The sequence below is a fragment of the Varroa jacobsoni genome, unplaced genomic scaffold (genome assembly GCF_002532875.2).
Source record: "Varroa jacobsoni isolate VJ856 unplaced genomic scaffold, vjacob_1.0 scaffold_1278, whole genome shotgun sequence".
Taxonomy (NCBI): Eukaryota; Metazoa; Arthropoda; class Arachnida; order Mesostigmata; family Varroidae; genus Varroa; species Varroa jacobsoni.
The window spans coordinates 55,449-80,224 of NW_019214180.1; the positions used below are offsets into that span (position 1 = coordinate 55,449).

Genomic DNA, 24,776 nt, shown 5'->3' on the forward strand with positions numbered 1-24,776 from the left:
AAACCTGCTCACACTGAACTCTGGGCCAAATCGAGGGCGATCTGTGCGGCATCTGGTTTCGGCTAGCAGAGTCACGTCAGCAACGCAACACTAGCTGAACCGGCCAGCGAATGTTCCGGGACATCGGCTGTCGAGTCAAGGGTCTATTGTCAGAAAAAGCCGGTTTGTTGGATCTTGGCAACAGCAGTTGTTCGGAGCGAGCAGTTTTCCCATTAGATTGGGCAGAAGCTTGCTTGGCCTCAGCCGACTAATCCGGTGGTGGGGTGGTTGGCCACGGATCTGGTTGGGCACTGCACTTCCTTCTACCGCTGCTACTTACCCTTCGGCTGAATAATCTCTATCAGGAAGCGTATGCAAAGCAGATCCATATGACCAGATCCGAGATCCCATTGGGAAAGACGCAGTGACTATGTTAGCTATGGAGACGGTACAGGGACTTCGAAACTGGCGGATTCAAAGGCGAAGTTCGACAGTGCTCTGACATGTACAGTCTGGCTGCAAAAGATGCGGCCAACCATCATGCTGGAATATAGTAGTACAAGGGACGTTGTATCGGATACGGTGTACGGAGAAGGTAGCTTCATTGCACTCCTATGCCGCTTTCGGGCGCTGCGTCCTTTGTCGATTCGATGTTTACGGTGTAAATCGCAGGGGGGCCGACGATCAACTAAACGTACCCAGCGTCTTAGAGAGCCGCATAAAAACTAACACAGGCGTTGCTGTAACCAATAGAGGTTGTGTGACAAGGAGTGATTCCCTTCAGAACACAAGTGTAGGTTACCTAAGGGTGCTAGTATATGGGTGAGCGTCAAGAGCAGAAGGAATCGCCAGTGCTCGTATGGAAAGAGAAGAACGCCACGACGGTCAGTAAGAAAAACTACCGTCATAGGAGGTACATGAAGCAATGGTGAATGCTGTTTTCCTGCCTCTGTACGGTACTTTTTCGCCTTAACGAAAGCAATGGACCGATCACACGAGACCCGAAAACGACCCCGTTTTGCATATGAAATCTTATTTGCTTTAGCCCCCCTTGCGTTCCTTCTTCCTTTCGGCCTCAATGTAGACTGAACCTAAAGAGCTTTAGGGGCAATTACGTCCGCATATTTTGTGCTCATTGAACCATAAGGCCTTCCTTGTTTGCTGCTTTGGTCGTCGTTGTGTGACACAACAAATCGACAGTTGAAATTTAAGCCTCTCTGTTTCATTCTCAATGTAAATTCAATTCGCTCAAAGCTTGCACCTTTGTAATTTAACTTATTTCTTTATTTCTCCTATATCCTTGTTTAACTTAATTGTCTGTCGATTTTTTTTAGAGACATAGGTCAGTGTGACCTGAACCCAGCAAATATACTGATAGATTTTAATAACAGATATAAGAAACCAATTCAGCAAACAATAGCAAATATGATTCAGGAACGTTCGATGAGACAAATGTTCAGCCTGAACCCGAATTTCGAAGTACCAAAGCCCATTTAAAAGTACCATTGCTACGCAAATTAATGTACAGTATTGATTCATTCATGCGAATAAATGCAGGGCAGTATTCCTATTATTGTTGTCCGTGACGACAGTATTATATTATTACACTATAGCAACGGTTACCCTTTAAAACTTGGTACTGGGGCCACCACCCCCGTAGTGACTGCAAAGATTTCATCTCATCTAAGTTTGCTAGTTCTGTGCTTTTCCAGCCAATGTAGCCAAAGAGCAAAGAGTCCTTTCCTGCTCATTTTGTTGGCCTATTCCGTACCGCTATAGCACTTTGTCCACCCAACCTGAAAAGGAAACGCTTGTTGATATTTACCGCGCCCCCAGCCAACTATAGTAACGATGCGATCATGTAATTTCGAGTGGCCATCCGCCCTACGTAACCAGTTAAGCGTACGCCTACGGTCAACACACTGGTATAGATACCATATGTACGTACGTTGTTGTCCCAAATGACCGCTCGCAATAATTAGTTCATCGTCCCTTATCGTCTCAGTTCTAGGCAAAACCGTGCGTAATAGCCCCCCAGTCTCCTAGCTGAGTAAAGTTATGTAGAGGCTTCTCACAGAGACAAACCCACCGAGAGAGTTCAACGAACCCAGTAGAAACTACCGCATACGTGTGCGGCTGCTTGCGTTCTGTGTGCATTATACCAGTCCAGTTTAATGTCCAACTGTCCTTACTGCCCCGGTTATAAACTCGTCTCTCAAGCAAGTAACAGGAGGCTGCCTATAAGACACGAGGTTTAGCTTACTACGTATGCCCACTGTTGCTGACCTTTCCCAGCCGCCGCCTTCGTCTGTTCCTCGTCCTAGGAACGTGCAGTTATAATTAGTAAAGTACACAGATTAGAACTTACGTGGCCATTCGTCATCTGGTGGCATCCCTCCATGTCTCGTCGCTCGTCTGAAAGCTCGCCTCCCCACACGCTGTGCAGGAAGACGAAATGTGGAGATCGAATAAGGAAGCTGGAGCAGAGATGGGGTCTGCGATAGCGATAGAAATGGGACTAGAAGTTGCGCCGAGTAGTGTAGTTCAGACGGTAGGAGTGCCGCGGAAGCGAGACGCCAGCTATGCTTTAACAACACCACCATCATGACTACTGGCACTACTATGCATGGTATTGTCAAGCTAGCGTCACCACTGTCACCGACGGCTTATCCAAGTGCCACGCTGCCAACCTACTTTCGCAGATAGGGAGTATTGCGCCGACGGTAACGCATCAACTGTGGCTGCAATACTTCTAGCGCAGCTGGTGAAGACAACAACGACGCCGCCGCAGCGGCACCAGGACCCAATCCTCAGAATAACTTCCACTTGTCTCTACCTCTTTTGAGGACCCCGTCCTTGCTCTACCAGATTTCCTGCAGAGTTCCTAATTTACACCAACTGAGACACAGCGTGGCTGTAGGATAACCCATCTCAGTTAACCAACCATCCCCACACATTCCCCCACTAGCGAACCGACATACCAACTACCTGACCAAGTCAGGGTTCCAAAGTCGCTTGGAGTCTACCATTGGTCCGATCTCTCAAGCTACCCATAGTCTCGCATATACGCGAGTATATATATACTCTCGATGTGTGTATAATGTCATCAATATACTGAGCCAATTTTTCGAAACGAGCATGTCTTCATATGGTATCTTTAATACGAAAAAAGAGTTTTTTTTTCTAAAAAAAACCAGACCCACAGTGGCAGAGGCAATAGGTTTATCCTCAAATATATGAGCAAGGATTGTTGCCCCACATCTTTGCAACGGAGAAATCCCACCGACGTTGTGAACTTCCATAGTTACCAGAAAGAAGGTAGATTTTGCCGCTTTGTGGCCGAGGGCGCCGCTCCAGGGGAGACAGCAGCAGACCGAGACGGAAACGATAAGACAGGATAAGTACTACAAGAACGCCACAACTAATTAAAAAAGTACATTTCTTTAATTGCAAAAGTATATTCATCTTTGCCTTTTCTTGATGTTCCTAGCTATGCAATTACTAGGATTATTGATGAATACTCCAGATATGTTTTGTGACGGTCAGCCTAATGAGGGCTAGATGGTGGCGTCGCTGTCGTTATTTTTTGCTGCTTCAAAATATCGCGCTGCAATTGGGTTTGTATTTAGATCTGGGCAAAACCACCGAGTCTGTAGTTTGCTCAACAAACGCCTTGCTCGGCGATGTATGCATAAACTTGGCTTGTCCGACCTACAGGTGGAACGGTTATCTTTCATACCCTAATGTCTTGATACCTCATGTCCCTCAGTTATGCAATTGACGCTGTCAACGAGTGAATAATCATAGCCTCCATCGTTTTCTACATACGAAATTAGCATAAAGATCCGAGAGCGGCAAGAGTCATCGGCATACTACTGAAATTTAAATCAGTGGCTTCAGGGCATAGCTTCGGAACTGTGGTACTCTGTGCATGGCATGCTTCAAAGCAAAAGTAATAGGGAAAGCGTCTAAAGTGAAGGGAAAATCAATTTCGGATAAAGGGTGATTAACTTCTCTGTAAGGAAGAAGGGCAAAATCGGATCTATCATAAAGTTTGCCATCCGTCAAGCCCGCTTTTGTTTGAAGCCGATAAGGTTTTCTAGAGCGTGTGCGTAAAGAGAAAAAAGCAAACATTGGTTCAAGGTTCTTGTAGATACGGCTAGAATTAACACCGTGGAAATCAGTGGAAATACTCGATTAGACCGCATAAGATGAAGCAATATTATCTCTGGGCAATAGGTTTATGTAGATACATAAATGCAACACCCATAGTTATTCATACGAGATTTAAATGGCACGAAACACATCTTCGATATGAGCAAAAATTTTGACTGATTTGCGCCTATCTTATCTTGATAGTAAAAGCCACTGGTTTTCGAATGAAGCTATCGAAGCTTTTGATGAAAGCCACATATCTAAATCGTGTCGATCCGCGCAAACATTCATGAGACACAATGATCTGCGATATGAGCACGTCGCAAGAGCCCATTACCGCTAGCCATACACTCCCATGTGCTATCTCTTCCTTGTGTGTCATCCCGTCTTCATCTTACCTGACCAATATGTACGTTTCCATGGCTCAAAAACTATTGACAAACCAACCAATACGATTTCACGGGTCGCTAACCCCGTCGTTACCGTACTACCTGTTTAGAGTCCTAAAATCATTTTGCTTTGCAGCTACCCACCTATAAAATGGATAGGTAGACCGGCGGATAGACAGAGGTTCAGCAATGGCCCAGGTTCCACTCTAGTCCTAGCTCTTGTCGACATATTATCTATGGTAAACTTCTTCTTTTCATCGTCCGTGTAAATAGACAGCGTGTAAAACCACATTGAAAAACCAACTTAACTGGATTATGCGTCTCAACGAGCTCTTTCTTTTTTTTCTTACTCATTGCCCCAACGGAGTGTCTTCCAACGGACCGATCTCGATGACGTTGTTCCTGAACAGCATGGCAAAAATAACCATGATGTCCGTCGGACATCATCAGCAGCAAAACTATGACATTTTCGTTATTGAAGCATCTACAACGCATTCTGGCTATGTGACTCAGCTACAGATAAACCGGACTATTCATCATTTCTGCAGCATCTATGACTGTTCTAGCAGTCACCATGTAGCGTCTGAATCAGGATCAACAACAACTCCGCGCAGCTATATATTCTATTCGAACAGAAAAAACTAGCCTTAAATTATCTTCCGCTCCGACAGTGTATAGCGGATAGTAGTTCCTTATCGGTTGGTGGTTTCGCTGGTCCTGGAACGATACCAAATTGCACGCGTGCCACAGGAAGTCTTACTACGACCGTAGATAGGAGTCTTGTTTCATTTTGTACAGAGCGTTCCGTTAAGATTATTGCTCGTGGCCATCATCACGACCACCATCTTAGCTCGTCCGCAGTTGATTTCATTGTGGGCACAGTATTTACTTGCTAATAGATACCGTTAAGCGTCACTTCAGACCGCTGCTCGCAACATGAAAGGAAGTATGTCTATGTCTGCATTCGAACCTAACCCACCACGAGTCCCCTAAATTTAGTAGGTGAAGACGTTAGTACCGCGTTATCACGAGGACAAACTTGTGTACATGTGCTTCCGGCGAAGTACAGTATTTGTTGTGTTGTTACTAATGTTGCCACAGTCGGCCTACGACTAGCCGTCTCTGCCATTATACCAAGCATCGGGGCATCATAACGTTTTCCCGGCTGTTTACCCGAGTTCGTGTAATTTCGTCTGGATATTGTGCCACTCCTGCCATTAGCGTTATCGCGTTTTTCTTACGTCTGCTTTATATTCCCTAAAATAGTCACACTATTCGCTGGTTTACCTCCTTCACATGTAGTGTATTAAGTGTGCCGCGTATTTATCTTTGCGTACCTCGATTTCAACGAGGTGAGCCGTCATGCGCTCACGCCAGGCCTTGTGCTCCGACAAGAAACCCTTTCAGAAATCGCTGTCTTCCTGGATCACTACTAGATTCGTGTATTAATCGTGATTCAAGGTGTTCTTTGCTTGTCCATCGTATAACGAGGGCGCCCTCAGTCTTGTGCGTAAGTTCGCCGACAGGTTTCGTTCGTCTGGATGGCTGCCGCTGTTGCAGAGTGACGTGTAGGTAGGTCGAAAGGCAGCAGCGTGTATAGAAAGGGGGAGGTAGCATGTCCAGTGTGCAGATTCGGGTAGCTGAGGTAGGTGACACAGAATGAACCTCACACTTTAGGGAGAGTCTCTTTTGAGGGGTCGACTGAGGACGGAAAAAGGTGAAGAAACATCATAGCTTCTTGATGCAGCTGTTGCTGCTACACAGAAGCCATCACGAATGGCATCGCTGGCGCTAGAGTGTAATTGCCCGCAAATTTAGATCTTCAGAAAGCGCCAGTACAAACGCACAAATGGAAAAAGGCAAAGAAGGAATGTAGAGGGAACCCGGCTGAATGCATCTTCAATGATAGCGTAAAGAAGCCCAGGAAGGAAGTTCTTAGCAAACTGATCAGCTATGTCACCGGAACTCATGAGCAAGCGAAATGCGCTTGGGGCATAAATTAGTCGTTGCTAGGGTAGCTAAAAGATAAACCGGGGGGTAGACCATATTCTATTTTCATCCAGTCTGCCAGTCTAACATGTACAAGGGTTAACAAGAGGTACTAGGGCGAGTATCGACCAAAAATAGGCCAGTTAATTAAATGCGTAAAAGTTGTAGAGCTATTGAAAGCATTAGCTACGTAACGGTCTGCCGGTGAACTTGCTCCTAAAATCTAATAGATATCAAGATGGCAGACGACAGAAAGCAAATATAATATTGACAATATGATTAGTCAAATCAAACAAATATAATTTTTAAAAAAAAAACCTACTTCGGTTGTATCCTAAATTATGTGTTACTAATATATTCAGATTCAAACTTAAAATGTATTTAATTAATTTATATTATTTTTGTACAGGCTATGATGACATTGTCGATTTCGGATTAGAGGGCTGCAATCGGAACCCCGATTGCATTAAAAAATAACCGTTTTTATCTCACATTTACCGATTCTTTCAACAATTACCCCAGTTCCGCCCCCCAGTACAGCCTTCGAAGTAACTACTGCGCTCAGTTATGTTCCCATGGAAATTCGTTCAACGATCAACCAAGAGCTTTGATTGGTAGCGTTACGGTAGTGTCTCTCGCCTCGCCTTCGACATATGGGCATGCTTTTATGATTCGCTTATTGGCCTTCATTGAAACCCGTAACACGACCGTCAGTTATCTTTCGTACTTCTTACATGTAGCAGTGGGCTTCTAACATACGGTGAGCGGCGGCAGATTAGCGTACGAGAACATAGTACGAGCACACTGCTGGTTGAATGATGAAGGTCTCTTTCAGCGGAAGTTCTCACGCTGTAACTTCTGAACTTCCCTATTCGCCCCATGAAATTCACAACGACGGCTATTCGAAAAAGAGGCTTATAACAGGTGGACAATTATTTTCCTTCAGTGCTGCAAATGGTATAATTTTTGTTAATAAAGTCGCGAAAGGAGTCGGTCAACCCATGTGTCAAAGCAGGACTTTATCGTTCGACCCATTAAAAGGTAGTAACTCCTTTCAAGCTCAAACGCGTGCCTCTATTTATGGAAACACGTTTTCTTTATTTTCTACCTACATATAGGGTATAGCAATAGATATGATGAACCAGTCTATCGTATCGCCAATATAATCTCATTAAATCCACTCTTTGTCGAACTTCCTCTCATATGGGTTTACTTCATAAAGGCTGGTTGAGAAAAGATTTACTTGTCTTGTAATCTTGAGCTTTCTAACTGTTGACACGTCGCTCTGTATCGCGTATCCGATGATAGCAACAGTGTAACGCACAAAGTACTTCTACTTTGAGAATGAAAACAAATACCTATAGCAACCATGAGCACAGTCATATATACGAACACCATAGTTCTGGGTCGTTATATAGGTGAGAGATCCTTGTAGGCGGAGTCCCCTTCCTCTTCCTGTCTGATATGATAATCCTGTCTCTCTGTGATCTGCGCACTAGCTCAGCAGCGTGGGGATATTCGCCCGCTTACCTTACCGATTCCACAGCATCCAAGGGGTTTATAGGGGAATGCTCCAGAGTCGCGGAGAGGCAGTCTGGAGGGGATTGAATGGACGAGCAGGGGAAGGGAGGGGGGGGGGTATTAAAGATTTTCATTATTTGCATTAACAGCATATACTAAATCTGATCGTCTTCGTTTTTCTCCTCTTTGTCGATATGGAACAGTATCATTATTGGTGAAACTGAGGAGCGTCGTCGACAGTGATTTATATAGGCGGTTACGTTAGCAAACACGAAGTTCGTCTCAAAGAGACGGAGGACTCTTGAATGCGAAGACGAGAGACAGTATTCAGGCAGAGAGCGGACGAGTCTACGCATCGGGTACAACGAAACAGGTAGGCACCCACCCCGTCTTAACATATAGTATCCTTACAAGGGGTTCACTTACTTTTGCTATTACTACCATTACAAATACTGCTACCTGGGAACTCACTGTCCATGTTCCCTAGCGATGGTCGACGACTGAAGACAGATACTTTCACCCCAGTCCTTTTAAGCCGCTTAGGATTAACGCATTCGGCTGCTTCCGAGTAACTGACCGACCACGCCAGCGCGGCCGTCACTAGCAACGCCCGTACGTGCAGCCAGACGACCACTACAATATCTGATAAGAAGACGATACGATTTCCAGCGGTGCTGAGGATTCGATACGCCGCCAATCGGCGCACCTACTAACCCCTGACTTGAGCTAAGTGAACGCTTCCGCGTGAGCCGTTCGTGGTTCCTTGCCATGATTATTTCAGCTTCCGTGAAAGCCAGCCTGTATCCGCCACTTCGGGATTCATGCCCATCACACACAGAGCGTTAGAGACAGATCCCATGATAGCACAGCTTATAAATGAACTTGATGAGATGTCGACATGGTAATGAAAAATTAGCAAAAAAACGAGGGCTAAACAACGAGGTACGTCGGCCATGTCGAGCTCTTAGAGACCGCCTCATAAATGCTTATGAATATTATTGAAACAGGCGCTATTTACTACGACAGTTTTAGTTTAATGAAAACATGTTTTTGGTGACAACGAGTCGATTAAATTGATAACAAAACAGTCATACCAGCGTAATGCATGCTCCTGTAAAAAAACTTGCAGTTTTTTGCATGAAGAATTCTTGAACAGGATGCCTTATCATCATCATTACTATTTACTGCAGCCGCCTTATATTGTCGTTAGCAGTGAACAGCGTCCGCGAAGTGGATATTCAATGATTTCATCAGGGTATCCTACAGAAGATGTAGCATTTGGGAATCGAGTTCACAAATACAGTTGCACGGCCTCGAGTTTAACCTGAAACAGCTCAGCGGACATTCAGGTCTTACACTTTCAAAGTATCCTTAAGTGATCTTTAATAACATATTGCCGAGTAATGATTTGATATACTACAGTTTACTTTTGAGTTGTTTGCAAGCAGTGCGAGCCGACTGTTCGCACAGATCTAACCTTACAACGTAAGAAACTATAGACCCAAGTTTTCATATGCATACCTTAATAAATAATTAATGTAATGCCTCAAGACATTGTTATTACTAAACTCTATTTCAACTGTTATTAGAACAATGTACGCATCTATTCGGAAAAACCTGCCAGTATATCGCTATTTTGTCGATACTCAAAGCACTACCCAGCCTATGAGGAATCGTCGTACGTTTTGTGCCGCCTATGGCGTTTTGGATGTGCGCCGGAGTCCACTTTCACGGACCCGAGTAAAGCAGCTTGCGCCGGTAGCATGCAATCCACGTCGACCAGCTGGCTTTCGCCAAAGCTTCTCGTGGACCGCCTCCGCTGACTACCCCGCCAGTTCTCAGTTCGCGTCAGCAGCGGCGGCTTTTGGGGTCGGTGTTCTTCGGTGCCTGCTGGGGTCTCTGTCCTGCTCAGACAACGACCCTCTCTCATACGAGAGCCTCGTCACTGTTCCACGCCAGCACCAACAGCAGTGAATGGCTCTACACCGGCTTTGGGTTCGGTTTTCGTTGGCCGCCATCAATTGCTGTCGGCTCCCTTTCCCATTGTCTGGAGGTAGAGGGCGGAATGGTTAAGCGGCCAGATCTCGTCGAGACCGCACTACAAGAGGCTGTGCTGTCGGGCCTCTCTGTGCCACGCATGTGCCTGTTTGTGACAGCAGGCGTTGTTTGTACCAAGGAGGTAAAGCAGCAAAAGGAAAGGAGCGAGCGCTGATAGAAAACAGTCGACAGCGGTGGAGTAGCTGCCGCAAAACGAGACGCGCGCGCGCGCGCACGGCTCTATGAATGCGAGAAACAAATATATCAAATCGGGATTTACGACTGAGGCACGACGAAAATGATAATCTGAAGAGCAAAGAAAGCGCTAGGCGACTGTGACGAATTTTCAGCGCGTGCGTTTCGCTCTGACGGCTATCGTGTTAGCGTGAAGAGCTAGAAGTGCTTATGCCGCCAAAAACCTAGATATCAGCATACATAGATAGGAGGTAGCACTAAAAAACGTACTGAGTACATCATCGCCAGGGTACCTGCGCGCATTAGTGTGTGTGCATGTGTGTGTACGAATAAGCTGTTGGCAAAAGTACATGAAGGAAGAAACGTGTCAAGTTATTGTTGAGATTTGATGGCGGCCAGATGGTAACGGCAGCTTTTGGGTGGACAATTAGAGAAATGATTGCCTTCGCGGTGGCGTAATGTGACGGTGACAACACTGCATGCAACTGCTGTCTTTGTTGGATAGAGCTAGTGGAAAAGAAAAAGTTAATAAGCAAGTTAATGTGAAGGATGCCACGCACTCTGTGAGGATATACACACGGGGACCGTACCTAACCTCAAAAACACGACGAAAACCCTCAACAAAGATCGAAGCAACTCTTGTTGAGGGTAGCGACCACGCACGAAACAATATCAATAACTTCAGCAAAAACTCAGAGCAATTAGACACAACAGCCAGTTACAACTTTCGTATAAGTTGACGTCGGCCGAGACCATTCTGGTAAGTAGTAATCGAGTCATCATGTTCATCCTTACAGTTCCGTTTTTTGTATATCGGCAATATATATATACACATATACATATGGGTGTGAGTGTGTGTATAATGGTATGTGACGTACATCTGAGCTCGCAAACAAGAAAGGCTTCCGCGCGCGACGAACAGAGTTGAATTTGCCTGGTGGTTTGCGATGTGGCCAATTTTCTGGTCATCGTAAGAGTCTCCCTTTCATTGCCGATTAAAGCATCGCTTGTATGATTGACCTGCTCACGTGTATGCGGGCCGGGTTCGTATTTGCTGTATGTACTCAATGCGTCACCGGTTGTTTAGATGTGCGGCGGGTGCTTAAATGTGCCATTCGATAATGTGCGGGGTGAGCAAAGTTTCCTAAACTGATACTCTATAAATGTATATAGAAGATACTCACAAACGAAACGATGGGTTTCGTCAGTCAATAAGTGTCGAGAAGCACCCAGTATCTAAGTAAACAGTTAGCACAAAGAAAAGCGCTACTTTGTCCAGCATGTCAATGATGTCAACAGCTGACACTAAGTCTCGGCACTATCTTTGCTCGCGTTTCGTTGCCAGCTACCACGTCGGTTGTCGAAATTTCGAAATAGTGCACAATGTTATCCTTTAGCTACAACTTAATCCCCAAAGTTACTTCTACAACTGCTATCTCTACTTCTGTTACGCTGCTTCCGTCTCTTCGAGCGCACAGTTTCTATTATCCCTTTATTACGCTTGCCGGTGTTTGGGCCTCGCCTGTGGCATTGACTCACTGCTCCTATCCTCACGACGCTAATATCCACTGCAGCCCTTTTACATTTCTTCCCCCCCCCCCCCCCCAACTAAACGCTTTGTTCAATGAAATTTCTGCACCAACCTTTACCCCTCGATGTGGATGTTTCTGTGCGTCCTATAACGTCCTATTATTTTGAAACTTTCATCGGCCGTCAAGAAGGACCATGAATAACTGAAAAGAGTTTTATGATGATAACAGGAAACAAAGACAATGACGACCAAATTCGAATGAAACGAAAGATAGATGCGCACGCTCTACAAGCGGCATCACCAGGCGTCGATAATGTCCGCTATTCCGAGCGCTCGTCCTCTTCTTTTCACCGCCTTCTTCTTACGAACTTCGTTTGATGCGGCTAGAATACCGCGTGGTGATGGGTGGGGCTGTTGGCCTAGCTGGCCAACCGATCTTTCCGACGTCTGGACGACCGGTCTGCTGCCATTGCTACCGCCGCTGTTTGCCCCGGCACAAGTTGAAAGTCAGAGGACTAACCCAATGGCAGAAGGTCTGATCCGAACGAAGGACTTAGTGGTGACTGGGACGAGAGTCTTGCTTTTCAAGACGCTATTACAACCGCCGATACCATCACTACCCCTATCGCCGCCATGAGCAAGTGGAACGCACTTGTGCTTTGCTTTGTGCTTCTTGGCCAACAGAACGAGCCGGGGTTTCGCATTAATGTACGTAGCTGTACGAGCTGACGACTGAGCAGCACTGAACGAAGAAATTGGAGCCCTATGTAGAAAAAAACGCGAGCAGGCATAACTGATCGCTATAGCGTCTCTACCGATGATTCCTTTATGGGTTCAGCGGCTCTATACGGGGTGGGGGCAATGGAAAAACGGATAGGCAGTGTTCAGCTAAGGATAGGGACAAAGCATGTGACGTTCTTATGTTAACGTGGCGGCCTGCTCCCATTCGTGGCAATAGATTCAACGGAAGACATCAGATCCAACACTACAAAGGAGGAGAAGAAGGAGGAGATTCAGTTCCTGCTGTTGCCTTCCGCTTTGTCCATTAAGGGAGAAACCACCGACTGCCACCGGCGCTGACCGTTGAGAAGTGGTTCGCGAAATCCTTGGGATCAAGAAAAGTGCATATGCTAGCAGACAAACTATACGGGTTCAAGACAGCGTAATGCACGCCTGTTTCATTCTATCTGGTCCGCCGACTTCGAGATTAGAGTTTAAAGAGACCATCTTGTTGGAGACTTGGCCATCCGACGTGGTTGATAAATAGATGTATATATGGGCAGGAGCGAGACGCAAACCTCAGAGCGTCTGTGATGATCCCTTCAGTATTCCCAGCAGCTTGCGTTTACGTCTGGGTTGTAGACAACAAAGGCTGATCTTCATTAAACCATAATACGGTAAACAATGAAATACAGATAGTGTTCACAGAAACTACACAATATTTACATGCACACACAACAACAGACAACGTTATTTCAAGCTATGCAGGACTATTTATACGATAGTCTATATTACAGATAAAAAAAAAGTATGTGATACTGCAATGGCAATGTGTTTGCCTACTAAACTTAGGCACAAACTCGGTTTCAAATCAAGCTTAGAGGCATTTCGTCTCGCACTAAGTGCCAATTGTCTAAGAAAATTACTTAATGTCATTACCACATCTAGGACTCGAGACATTTAGGTATTACGGATAATTACTAAGAACATCCAATTAAATTTTGCAAAAGCTACCAGCTAGCAGTGCCTCTAAGTTTGAAAACTATGTGAGGCCAGAACTTACATGAAGGTCATGCAGAATCGAATATGTAAAACAAAATACTTACATAGTTTTTGTTCAGATAATTATCGCGGGAAAAGAGCTAACCATGTAAGGCAACGCTTGTTGAAATAAACAAATCTAACCTACGTTGAAGTTAGATAGAACTAGGCAAAATATTTTTTTAGAAAAGCGCACAGATTGTAAGGGGTGTCGAGTTCCTGCTTAACCAAGACAAAATGAGTTGATTTAATTTCTACTAGGAATGAACAAAGGGAATACAGCAAGTTCGCGTGGTAGATTCGTACAACTTTATTTGCCTTCCGCTCTACCCCCGCCGCCCTCCCGCTCCACCCCTCTCTCGTTCTCTTACCGTCACTCTGTATTTCATTCACTATGCAAGACTGTAGCCACATGTACACACAATTTTTATAACTTTCCGTTTGTTTATGAGGTCGGTTTTTTAATCCAGTCTTCGTTTAATGCAAATATTGACTCCCGCTTTCATCGAGTGTTCTAAGCGGAGTACTTTGTGACCTACACAGTATAGAGCTCCGTACTACTTTAAAGTAGTGTCTATCGCCTCTACTCCCTTTGGGGGCATTCTTAATAGCTGGCTGACGCTGGCTGTTGTTAGGTTAGCTTGCACGTGAACAGGGGGTCGTCTAGTGCATGGTCAAAGATCGAGACAAGAATGAAGACTGGGAAGAGTCAAACGGCAAGCCGCTTGCTGTAACCGCTGTGAATTTACAACCAGGTCATTATAGGTTTAGCTGGAAGGGTACAACCGCATGGCGACAGTTATCGGCCTGCATTCTGATCCTTTTTAATGTAGGAAAAGACCTCCAGTGTTTAATTAAGATATATATATACGTTATATATATATAGTTAAGCAGAGGGTGAAGATAGGATAAAGATTAGAGCCTTCCATGGACCCCTGGCTTCTACTCGATGTAGGGATTATTTGAGTCCTGCTCATTGGTCTACTGAGAGAAGCACGAAGAGGAACAGTTGTAGTAGCATTGCTAGATCAATGCCCGCGTATCCTCTTGAAACTAAAAGGGGTTTTGGGATAGCTACCTAAAAACCGCAACAGAATACACCTGGGAAAGGGGGCGGCTTTTAAGGATCATAGTATTCTACTTAAAGGCTTCCCTCTTTTCCATGACTTCCTTCGTCAGGCATGCTACCCAGCTAAAGGCAATGAACTGAATAGAAGCGACCACGCCACCCCGGGCAGAGAGACTTGCCCTGGGGCAAAACGAAACGGCGTAAGACCTGCAAACGTTGTTGTGGTCTGAGGTTGGTTTTCAGCAGAATTCCGCCTCTTTTGTTACACCTTCTTGGCCCTCGAGAGATGACGAGGAAGCTTCCCGAAAAAATAAACCCATTTCTTCTGCTGCTGCTTCTGCACAATTTAGATGTCCTGCCTTGTTTCACAGATTTGACTAATTTTCAGTACATCAGGACGCACAACTTGTGCACACGGCCTTTCGTTAATTGTCCCTTTTGTTCTATTGACACGTTAGCCTTTAATGTAGAAGATACACGAAGAGCATATTTTCGCTCATTATGCGAATTCGATGTGCCCTGGTTATATACAGATACCACAGCTGTACACCTACTAAATCGCGATATATATCCATAGCAACAGTAGACTTTGCCCGTAAGTTCTTCGGCAGCAATTGATGGTGTCGTAGGTTGAAGCAAACCCGCAGGATTGCTGGACTCCGCGTTGGATATGAAGCACAAGGCAAAGCGTTCTTATGGGCCATTTCTGTTTTTTAAATTAATGTTTTATATTTTATTTATTTAGGGCCGTTTTGCCTCGGCAGGCAATATGGACGCAGACCGAAAGGTCCTTGTTGGCAAAGTGAGTTGTGGGTATGCCTTGTCAGCTCATGATCTTTACAAGGTGACGTTGCTTGACTGTGAGATCTCAGAGCGTAGTTGTATAATGGGGCGATGCAGCGACGAGGGGGGGGGGGTAACGGCGTTCGTTAACACAACTCGAGCACGTCTAGCAACAGGCCAGGCAAAATGTACCTGAGTAGGAGTAGCTCCTCACATTAAAAAAGTGAGACCTCTCCTAGTCCTTGGCTGTCGTTACCTTAACTATGCGTAGGTCAGGGCTTTCAGCACCTTTGTACTTTCTGTACCGTTCAACAGCAACGCGCGGAGCAATGGTTACCCGTCCAGAGACTTCAACGCCGCCCTGTTTTCCTCTTTTGAGAATCTCTACCTCCACTAGTTTCGCTGGACGGTTGCATTGCCCGTCAGGCTATGTCGATGACGCAATTGAGTGTGTGAACAATAACTCCATTTATATGGTGATCGTGCTTCACCTGTCTTCAAGTCTGAACAGCGGATCACGATGTTGGCGTTTAATGTATTTAGTAGCTCCACCATCTCGTTTCCAGTTCATTTAGATACGTCTAGCACTTGAGTCCGGTTCTCCGCGAACTTTTTACTGACTGATCTGTGTATGTCGAACAAGCTAGAAAAAACAAAAAACTGAATGAAATGTTGAATTTCACCATTTCTGTGTGCACAACGCATATACACTAAATCATAGGGCAGGATAGACTAGATTGCTAGGGGCTGGATGAATGGTCATTTGCCTGACCCAATTGTATCTAAAATACATTGGGATTCACACGTGCACTTGCATAACGCAATTTTTTTTGAGTACTGGGGTTATTGAAAAGGCTTATAGCATAGACTTTAGAGTGGCGGTGATTATGGCGACGGAGATAGTGAGGATGGCGGCGGCGGCGATCATGGACCGATATCAGAAGGTCGAACAGAGGTGAATCTGGGGAATTACCTAGAGGAAGTGTTCGTGGTGATAGGGACAACGCGACAACATATATGGCATATTGTTGCAAGCCGTAAAGAAGCCGTGTAGCGCCTTAGACTGCGTGAGATATGATTAGTGAGATGGGTCCGCAGAAAGTCCTTGATTCTCTAAAACAATGACTACACATTTGGACGAAAGGGCAGGCAGGGCTGCCTGCACAGTTTTGACCGAGAAAGAGTTCTTATAGAGAATGAAAAGCCCGCAAATATGCCCACTTGGGTCTTCATAGAGGAAAAACGTTTTCGAAGCAAATGTGTAACGCCCAACTTACTTGAACTATGCGCCCATTTTTTTTGTATACATATGTAAACCACTGAAAACGATATCACTCGTGGTCGAGGCGTAGATTTATTCTCTATTCGCATAGGTTTTATATCAGAGATCCAATAAGAACAACTTTCAAGGTAGACTACATTTCTTACCTAAGAAACAGTGGTACATCGGAAGCCTTGGTTCTCGACCTAATGGCTGCTCCCCTTGAAATCTCGTGTGCCGAATCCTTTCTGTTCGGTCTGCATTAGTCCCATGATTCACTGTTTAGGGGATCCGGAGCATTTTCAACGAGTCACTCATTCTCTCCTCTTGATGAGTCTAATTGGGCTTCGCGTTTGAGTAATCTCCTGTAAAAACCCTTTGTCAAGCGAGCTGTGCTATTACTACTGACAGTGGTCGGACAATATGCTGGATCGCAGGCATCACTTTGTCGAGTCGGAGACGACTAAGCTTTGGGACAGGATACAACCCTCAGCCCGTCTTATGAAGAGTCCCATAGACTTTGGGCGTGTTGTACAATCGGGTACGATATCAAGCATTTTATGTTCTACAAGGATACGTTGTTCACCATATAGGCTGACATTGTACTCGCATGCATCAATCCATTCTACTACGTTTACTGAAGTGAAATGGGGTAGAATCTGAAGTTTCTTGGCTTCTTTCTGTCCTTGGTAGAGCGATCATCTCTAGGAAGCCATTTCACGCAAATACTTTACACTACTACTGCATAATGCAATGCACACGTGGGAACCATTAGTTAAAGACATTGATAGATTCCGACTCGCGGTTGTGCAAAGATGAAATCGGCCGGATTGAAAGCGGCGTAGGTATTTGAGGATAAGCACCAAGGTAACCAGTATAGTCTTGTCGATCTCTATATCTAGCCATCCTGTTTTACTGAAGGAGTGAACAGCGGCGAGCAGATATAAGCGGAGGTGTGCCAAACCGGGAATCGCAGCGAGCGTCGTAATGGGGGTCACGCATACAACCGCGTCAGCTCGAAGAGGTGGGATGTGTGATGAGCGTCTTTTTCAAAGCTGCATGCGTACTTGGCTTAACTTTGTCGTGGGAGCGCCTGTCATTAAGTGGCTGATCTCTGCCTGAGGCGGTAACCTGATTGCGCAGCAAGCTGAATTTGGGCGTTGCCGATCTCCAAAGCTAAGCCCAGGGGTGGTCCACGTTCGAGTAAGTGGGGAGGGTCAACTGGAAAAACTGTTCTTTCCGGCTTTAAATTGTAAATGACGATTACAACAGAGCAGGCGTTCCTCTTAATGTCGCTAGGGCATCGAAACTAAGAATCTTTTATAATAAAGTGAGAATAGTAATTCCATTACTATGTATGTCTACTGTGGTTGGATACCGTTTTTTCAGCCGTTACGCCCGTGCGTGCTGTTCTTAAGGGGTTCACTAAACTTGGCTGTTCAGCATTCCTACCATCGTTTAAGAGCGCGTTACTGTTTCCTTGCGTATTACTGCATATTGGATTTTTCATCTGTAGACTACAGCAAACAAGAAACTGCTATAGTTCAAATTTTTCATCTACTACAGCCGGCCTTCCGGCGCAAGGCTTCATGAGTCTGCGGCACGCTTTACGTTCCCTGCATCACCTTTGCCGCCTCCGCCGTATCCGTCACCATTGTTATCGCTGCTACTCCTGTTATAGAATGCTAGAAGCTACTGATGGGGACCGTTGATAGAACCTAGCTCCATCGTAGAGACAAGCGCCTGGCAACGCAATGTCAACCAACTCTACTTACTTGTTTCTTTAGTCTTATCTTGCCACTTCTGTCTTCTACTTGCTGGGGCTTTGCCTCTTTTCGTAGCTGGGTCAGCAGCAGGAACCCCGGCACGCCAACGGTGTGTCATCATTTCAACAAAGGCGTTGTGTTCTATTTGCTAGCAACGCTGTCGACCAGCGGCCGCTTATTGTTGTCACCGATTCAGGCGTATGCCAGGGACATGGGTGTTCAAAGGGAGCGAAGGGAAGAGACGCTAAAGTGTTTGAAGGGGATGCGTCATGGTACAGCTGCAGGAGGAAGATCCAACCACCTAGGCACCGCTTTGCAAAGCTTTATGACTAGAATAGACGCAATTCATGCCGTGACTGGCTCGTGCGAATGCCGCAGCTTTTCTTTTTGCTACGGTATTACCGCTTTAGAGCAACTAGCTAGTGGCACTTTACGACAGTGGCGGTAGAAACAGTGGAAAATGCAGCAGCGATAACAGCAACGGCCGCCGAAAGCGTAAAGATGTCTTACAACATTTGGGGTGATGAGCAGTTTTATCCGGCAGGACCCACGAACATGTTCATAGGCAGACGCATTATACTGCGCGTTGCATTTTATATGGCTTTTACATGCAACTTATTGAAGCCACCACCTTTTCCATTTCCGTAATCATTGATCATTGTTATACTAATCGGATTTTGTAACGTCAAAAAGAGGTCTGTTGGCGTAGTTGACTGGTGTTGATATGAGCAGTGAAAGTGACTGTTTCAAATTGAATCTAGTAAATGTAGAGAGAACATAAAAAAACGCAAATAAAGTCTGCATATATTTTCTTGCTCTCTCTTCGTCAGAAACGCGTTATTTGAGTGGACTTTATTATAGCAATCGATTCAATTTTCTCTTTTTTCTTCCACGATGCTTTTCTGCTTCCCTGTCCTTTTTTTCGCCAGGCACATCCAAAGGACCAATAGTGGCCTCGTGGCTCTCAGCTTTGGCAAACTCTATGTTCGTGGAGAGCAGAGAGTTTGTATAAAATCGCTAGGTCCAATTGCTTTGTTCCCACACGTTGACAGCAAAAGCTGTCTACTTTATTGTAAACTTTTCAATCAAGGGTGGATTTTTTCCTTGCGTCAATGACGAACTGTTGCTCAGTTCATTTAGTTGATATCTCCTGGCTGGCCGCCCGATCTTGTCCCAGTTGCTGCGTTTCGCGAAATGGTCACAGCACTACAGATGGTATGAGGGGAAAGCCGGTGGAGAAGAAGTCGGATCTGGTCCCAAGAACCCTTGCACTCTACAGCGAGCAGCGGTAGTACCACCATAAGCGTTTGTCCGTTTCCTCCCCTTCCTCGATCTCGCAGTACGCTATTTGCCCCGGTTCATGCCTCTGCGATCAGGTCCTTCTATTACACGAGACGCAGGACAGCTAACGCAGCGACCGGCCGGCCGGCCGACGGCAACGATACCAACCAGTGCGGAATGCAGCGCAGATGGCCACTGGCTGCGGAAGGCGCTGTTTGCTATTAAAGGGTCTCGTCGAGTGGTGTTGGTCTGTATTGCCTCCGATTATGCAGCTCGCGGGCAATGACCTCCCTACATCCTACCCTTCCTCAAAGAAACGGTAGTCAGTTCGTTCAAAGAAAAAAGAGAACGAGAGAGAGGGGGGAGGGAGAGCGAAGGGAGTCCCCCACTTAATTCCCTTTACCTGCCCCTTTACTTACTGTAGAGTCCTAGAACATACTCATACTCACGTATGCGCTATACATATGTGGGTATGTGTACGATTGTCGAGTCGCACTCGCATAATACCTATGCAGCACGCATCGCCAGGGTGATATATGATGTACGACACGCATTGCTCACCTCTGTCTCTGACAACCTTCAAACGATGGGAGCGATCGGCTAGACAAGCAAGCTGTACTAGTTCCAGTAGTGCTAACAAAGGACGGCTTGATTAAAGAGTAGGACTAGGGGCATGGGATGGCGAAGACACGAAGCTACTTGAGGCGGCGGCAGAGAAAGAAGGTTTTGCTGGTCTTGTACAGAAATCTAAGAGAAAAAAGTTCACTGTTGATAAATTGCTGCATGTTTATTAAGCAAGAAAAGGTGCGTTTGGCTGCAAAAGCCCACGGTAAGGCGTAAACTGATGCTCACACGCAGCACAAGAACGCGTGGCATGGCAAACGGGAAGCTTCTTACCAAAGGTGAGAGTGGTAGCGGCAAACAAGACGCAATCATGAACACCTGGTCATTCGCTACTAGAGCAACATTAACAGCTGCAATACACGGCACACCTTGAACCTGTAGGCGGTAGATTGCTCTCAGTGCATTCGATAACCTAGGCAGCAGCCTAAGAAACAACTTGCCAGTTCTTAGAACGTAATCTGGAAATGATTTTCTTTTTTGGGCGGCCTTTCAAAAATTGTTTAGTGATATTGCAGATTGGTCTCCTACCTATCCAGATCAATTCCAGATCTTGGAAGTCCATATCGTTCTACGTTTTTCCAGAAGCACCCTTTAATGCAGCCAGAAACTGCTTAGATAAGCTGTGTTTACGTACCTTGCAAATGGCAAGTACGGGCATCCATGTGAAACGCGCTAGGTCCGCCCCTATCACTGACAGTAGAGCGAAAAAAAGGCAAGCTTAATGTTTTGCTGCGAAGACTCGAAGATACAACAACTTCAAATAATCTAGTGTAGACAAAAAAAGCGATGAGACAATATACCGATGGAAACTTCTAGCGGCAACGATTTTATCAGAGTTATTCGATAGTGTAACTCAGCACAGAGGCTGATGGCTTACGTAGTATGCCATGAAGCCAAAGTCAACACGCAGGGCAGGCTGTTACATTCCTGGAAACGAGTTCGACTTTGTGGACGGACGTGTGCGGTGCTTTGTCAAAAACGGTGCTGGTGTCAAGCAGGACTTCGACGCGGCTGTACTAGATAGCCCGATGTGAAGAAGTGTATTTAGGAGCTGCCGGTCAGACCGCTGACTGGCACGGACGTTGCAGGTCGTTCGTTATCATCTCACGCGACTGTCGACGTTCCTCCTTATTTCTGTTGCGTATAAGGAGCCTATCACTGGCTGAGCAAAGATGACATCTATCTGACCACACAACATGTGAACGCTGTGTGACCAGTTCTGTCATCACGAATGACAATAGCTGTCGTAGTTGTGCATTTTGCTGAGACAAAACAGTTTACACAGTGTCAATAAAAGTACGATAGTTCCGAGAATGGCAGCGCCGCGCGATGTGAACATAATGGCGAAAAGACTGCAACAAAAAGGTGAGCTGCCTCGTTAGCGGGATGAATCGTTGTCACAAAAGTACATTATCCGGCGGACTATTAGTACAGTACAAAACAGAACATGTCACATCATAACGAAGGTTCCTCAAGCCGAGTCCAAATCGTATGGCTACGGTTTGCCGTCTTAGACTGCGTGGTTAATAAGCTTTTTCGACTAGAAGCGCAGCTGTTGACGCTCTATGATTGCATGTGAAATAGATAAATACACATTCCTTTGTTGTGTCGTTACAAGCCGCTATACCAACCGATAAGAGGCGAAATCTTCTATGAAGCTTTCTTGGACCTTATACTGCTTCTACCGATAGCACTCTCTTACTGTGAGAAAACAGAACAGAACCGCTTTTGTGAGCGGACGTTTGGATTGCCAATGTTGGACGTATTGAAACCGTTTCCGGGGCGGTCTGAACACTTTTCTACGATCAGTTCCTGGTTAGTGCTGATGCTAGAGCTAGTGGCTATGAAGTAAACGCCGACAACGCCAAAGGGAACATGCTAACAAGCGCTCAAACTTCATTGTAGCCATCAGTTCATTATGGTGTGGCCCTTGAAATGAGCTTGGAATGGCAATATGAACAATTTTGTCGGTTGCTAGAACAATGGAGGACAGGGAATTGGGTAGCGGGGGTTATTTGCCAGATTCTCCTTCTACGTTTAGGTGATAGCATAAAGAGGTTCGCTCATTTTGAGGAAGAAAACATTAAGGTAGTTGGGTTCTGCAGAGGCACCGTCGGTTGTTGCTTCCAGCATCGATTTTACTATTAAGGGTTTTTTGCTTTTTTGTCATTAGCTGCAAGAAATCAAGCGAAAACGTCTAAGCCACTGTAAAATAGGCTTAAATAAATATATATATATATATATATATATACATATGTCAGACGGCTGGCACACCGTTTGTTAGTCATGGTACTAATGTTACGGTAACTTCTGCTAGATGCAATTTTTTTACATAATGTCAATATTATAAATGTGAAACTATCAAGCAGTGTGCATTGCAGTAGACCGCGGCAAGTCGCCTTTGAACAAAACACTCACGCTCCGTTACCTACTCGCGGAGAACGTGTCAACATAAAAGGAAAAAACTAGATTGGTGTTGTCGTCTCGTTATGCTTTCGAGCAGCCAATCTCCTGACGTAAAAAAGCTCTCGACGTCGATTCTCCGGTTTCTTTTGTGGGTCGCTCTATCATGGTGGCAGCCACTAAGAGAAATAGCCAGATTCGGATATACCCAGTCATTCTGCTGAGGGGGCGGACAACGTAATTGGGCTCGCCGCCGCGGTCGTCCGTGTCTGCTAGCCCCTTTTATAAACGATCGTGACAAGGAATGAGAGCAAGCATCTGCACGTGACGGATTGGGCCCTACAGCGGATTCCGTCCGGGGATGCGGTGTCCGAAGACCGAAACAGAAAGAGAACTCCCGGACCGACAGTCATAAATTCGACGACAAAACAATTGACAGACACACACACATACTAGGTAAATCGGTTTATCTGCCGGTAGACATAGTAAAAGCTTTTCTAATTTGAGGAGTGTTGATTGGAAGCCAATCGGTTTTATGTGTGAAAAATTCCTAACATTGTGTTACTAAACTAGGAACGAAAGCTTTAGAAGAGAGGGAAAAATTTAGCAATAGTGTTGAGGATTTGCAGACATACTTTTTAAATGCTTATAGCGACCGCGAAGCTGTATTAGGATAGCTTCGGAAAGCTATACAATATTATGGCAGATAGATCTATAGGTAGATATTGTGTGAAAGACATACGTTGTTCGGCATCAACCCAGAGCCTTACCAAACACTCGTTCTTGCAGACTTGCGAATTCCCTTCTAGATAGATTTACCCATGACACATGTTGGCAGAAAAGTCGGACCAGGCAACCTTAAAGAGACTTTGGCCGTTTGAAGGTTTGAACACTCACTAAGGTTGCAAATAGACGGTGGCGGTATGATATTATATATACAACTGTCGTTATGCTGTTTCGCGCCGAAAGAAGCGTAACACTCCTTCTGCACCGCGAAGAGATGTTTATCTCTGTCGCTGTTTGAATCAGTAGAACTGAAAGAACTTTCCGCGCGGCCGATAGTGCATGAATTGTGGAATGGGAAAGAGCATACAGAGCAGGACCACAACTCGGCTGCACTACCATAGAAACAGCTAGTATGATATCTTACAAGTACAGCAGAGCGTTATGATGGTCCCAATCGACCCTACCCTGGAGCAGAGTTGTAAAGAAGGCACACTGTACTAGGCACGAAAACTTAAATGAAGTTCTCCCGCGTATACGAGCCAAGTTACCAGTCGTAGCTGATCGATGCACGTCGGCCAAGGGGGCCAAAGTATCGACCCAGACATAGCAGTGGAGCGACTTATGTCCAGCGATCCCTACTTCAAAGGTTTCGAAGGAAACAGAAAGAACTCGGTAAGAATAGAATCGTACGATATAGCATTTGATCGATGCAAACACACGTACGATACAGAAACGTACAAATTTTGAGCTGTTAGATCCCAGAATCGCCGTTGCTCTAGCTTAACATAGCCTACTACTGTTGTCTTGACAGTATAGATACATGTTGCCATCTTGGTTTCGCTCTGTTGAGATACGGGTCCAATATTACTATGATTCATATACTTAAGTAGAGTGGTGGCTTGATTCAATTGAAATTAGGTGTTAGTTCCAAAACTTTTTTTAAACATAGCGTACCGAGTCGTCAAACGCTATACGAAGCGTATTATGACTATTGATTGGCCTATACTAAGAGGCACACATATTGGTTGTGATAGATGTGTAATAATACTATCAATATTAAATAGCTTGTCTCTATATTAGGTTTTTTTTTTTCAGTTTAATTTAGATAACGGTCGACTCGAACGCACGCCTTAAATACTTAAATCTGCTCTCCTTTACTTTAATAAGCGTCTGCTTCATTTGTGTGAGAAAAATATTCTCATAAAATCCGTTACAAATTAGCGATTTGGGTAGGGATTAACACTCTAATAGTATCAAAGAGTCATTTACGTTAGCTAGATCAATGACCCTATTAACGCAAAACCTA

General features: G+C 45.2%; 1 protein-coding gene across 2 annotated transcripts in view; it reads left to right on the plus strand.

Annotated features, from left to right (window-relative positions):
* Nucleotides 1–10,973: 10,973 nt before the first annotated feature.
* Nucleotides 10,974–24,776, plus strand: part of tinc (transmembrane protein tincar) — a 36,528-nt gene continuing 22,725 nt past the window's right edge. For both annotated transcript variants that reach the window (XM_022847317.2, XM_022847318.2), the window contains exon 1: nucleotides 10,974–11,025. The gene's annotated coding sequence lies outside the window, so the exon portion shown is untranslated. The remainder of the gene's footprint in view (nucleotides 11,026–24,776) is intronic.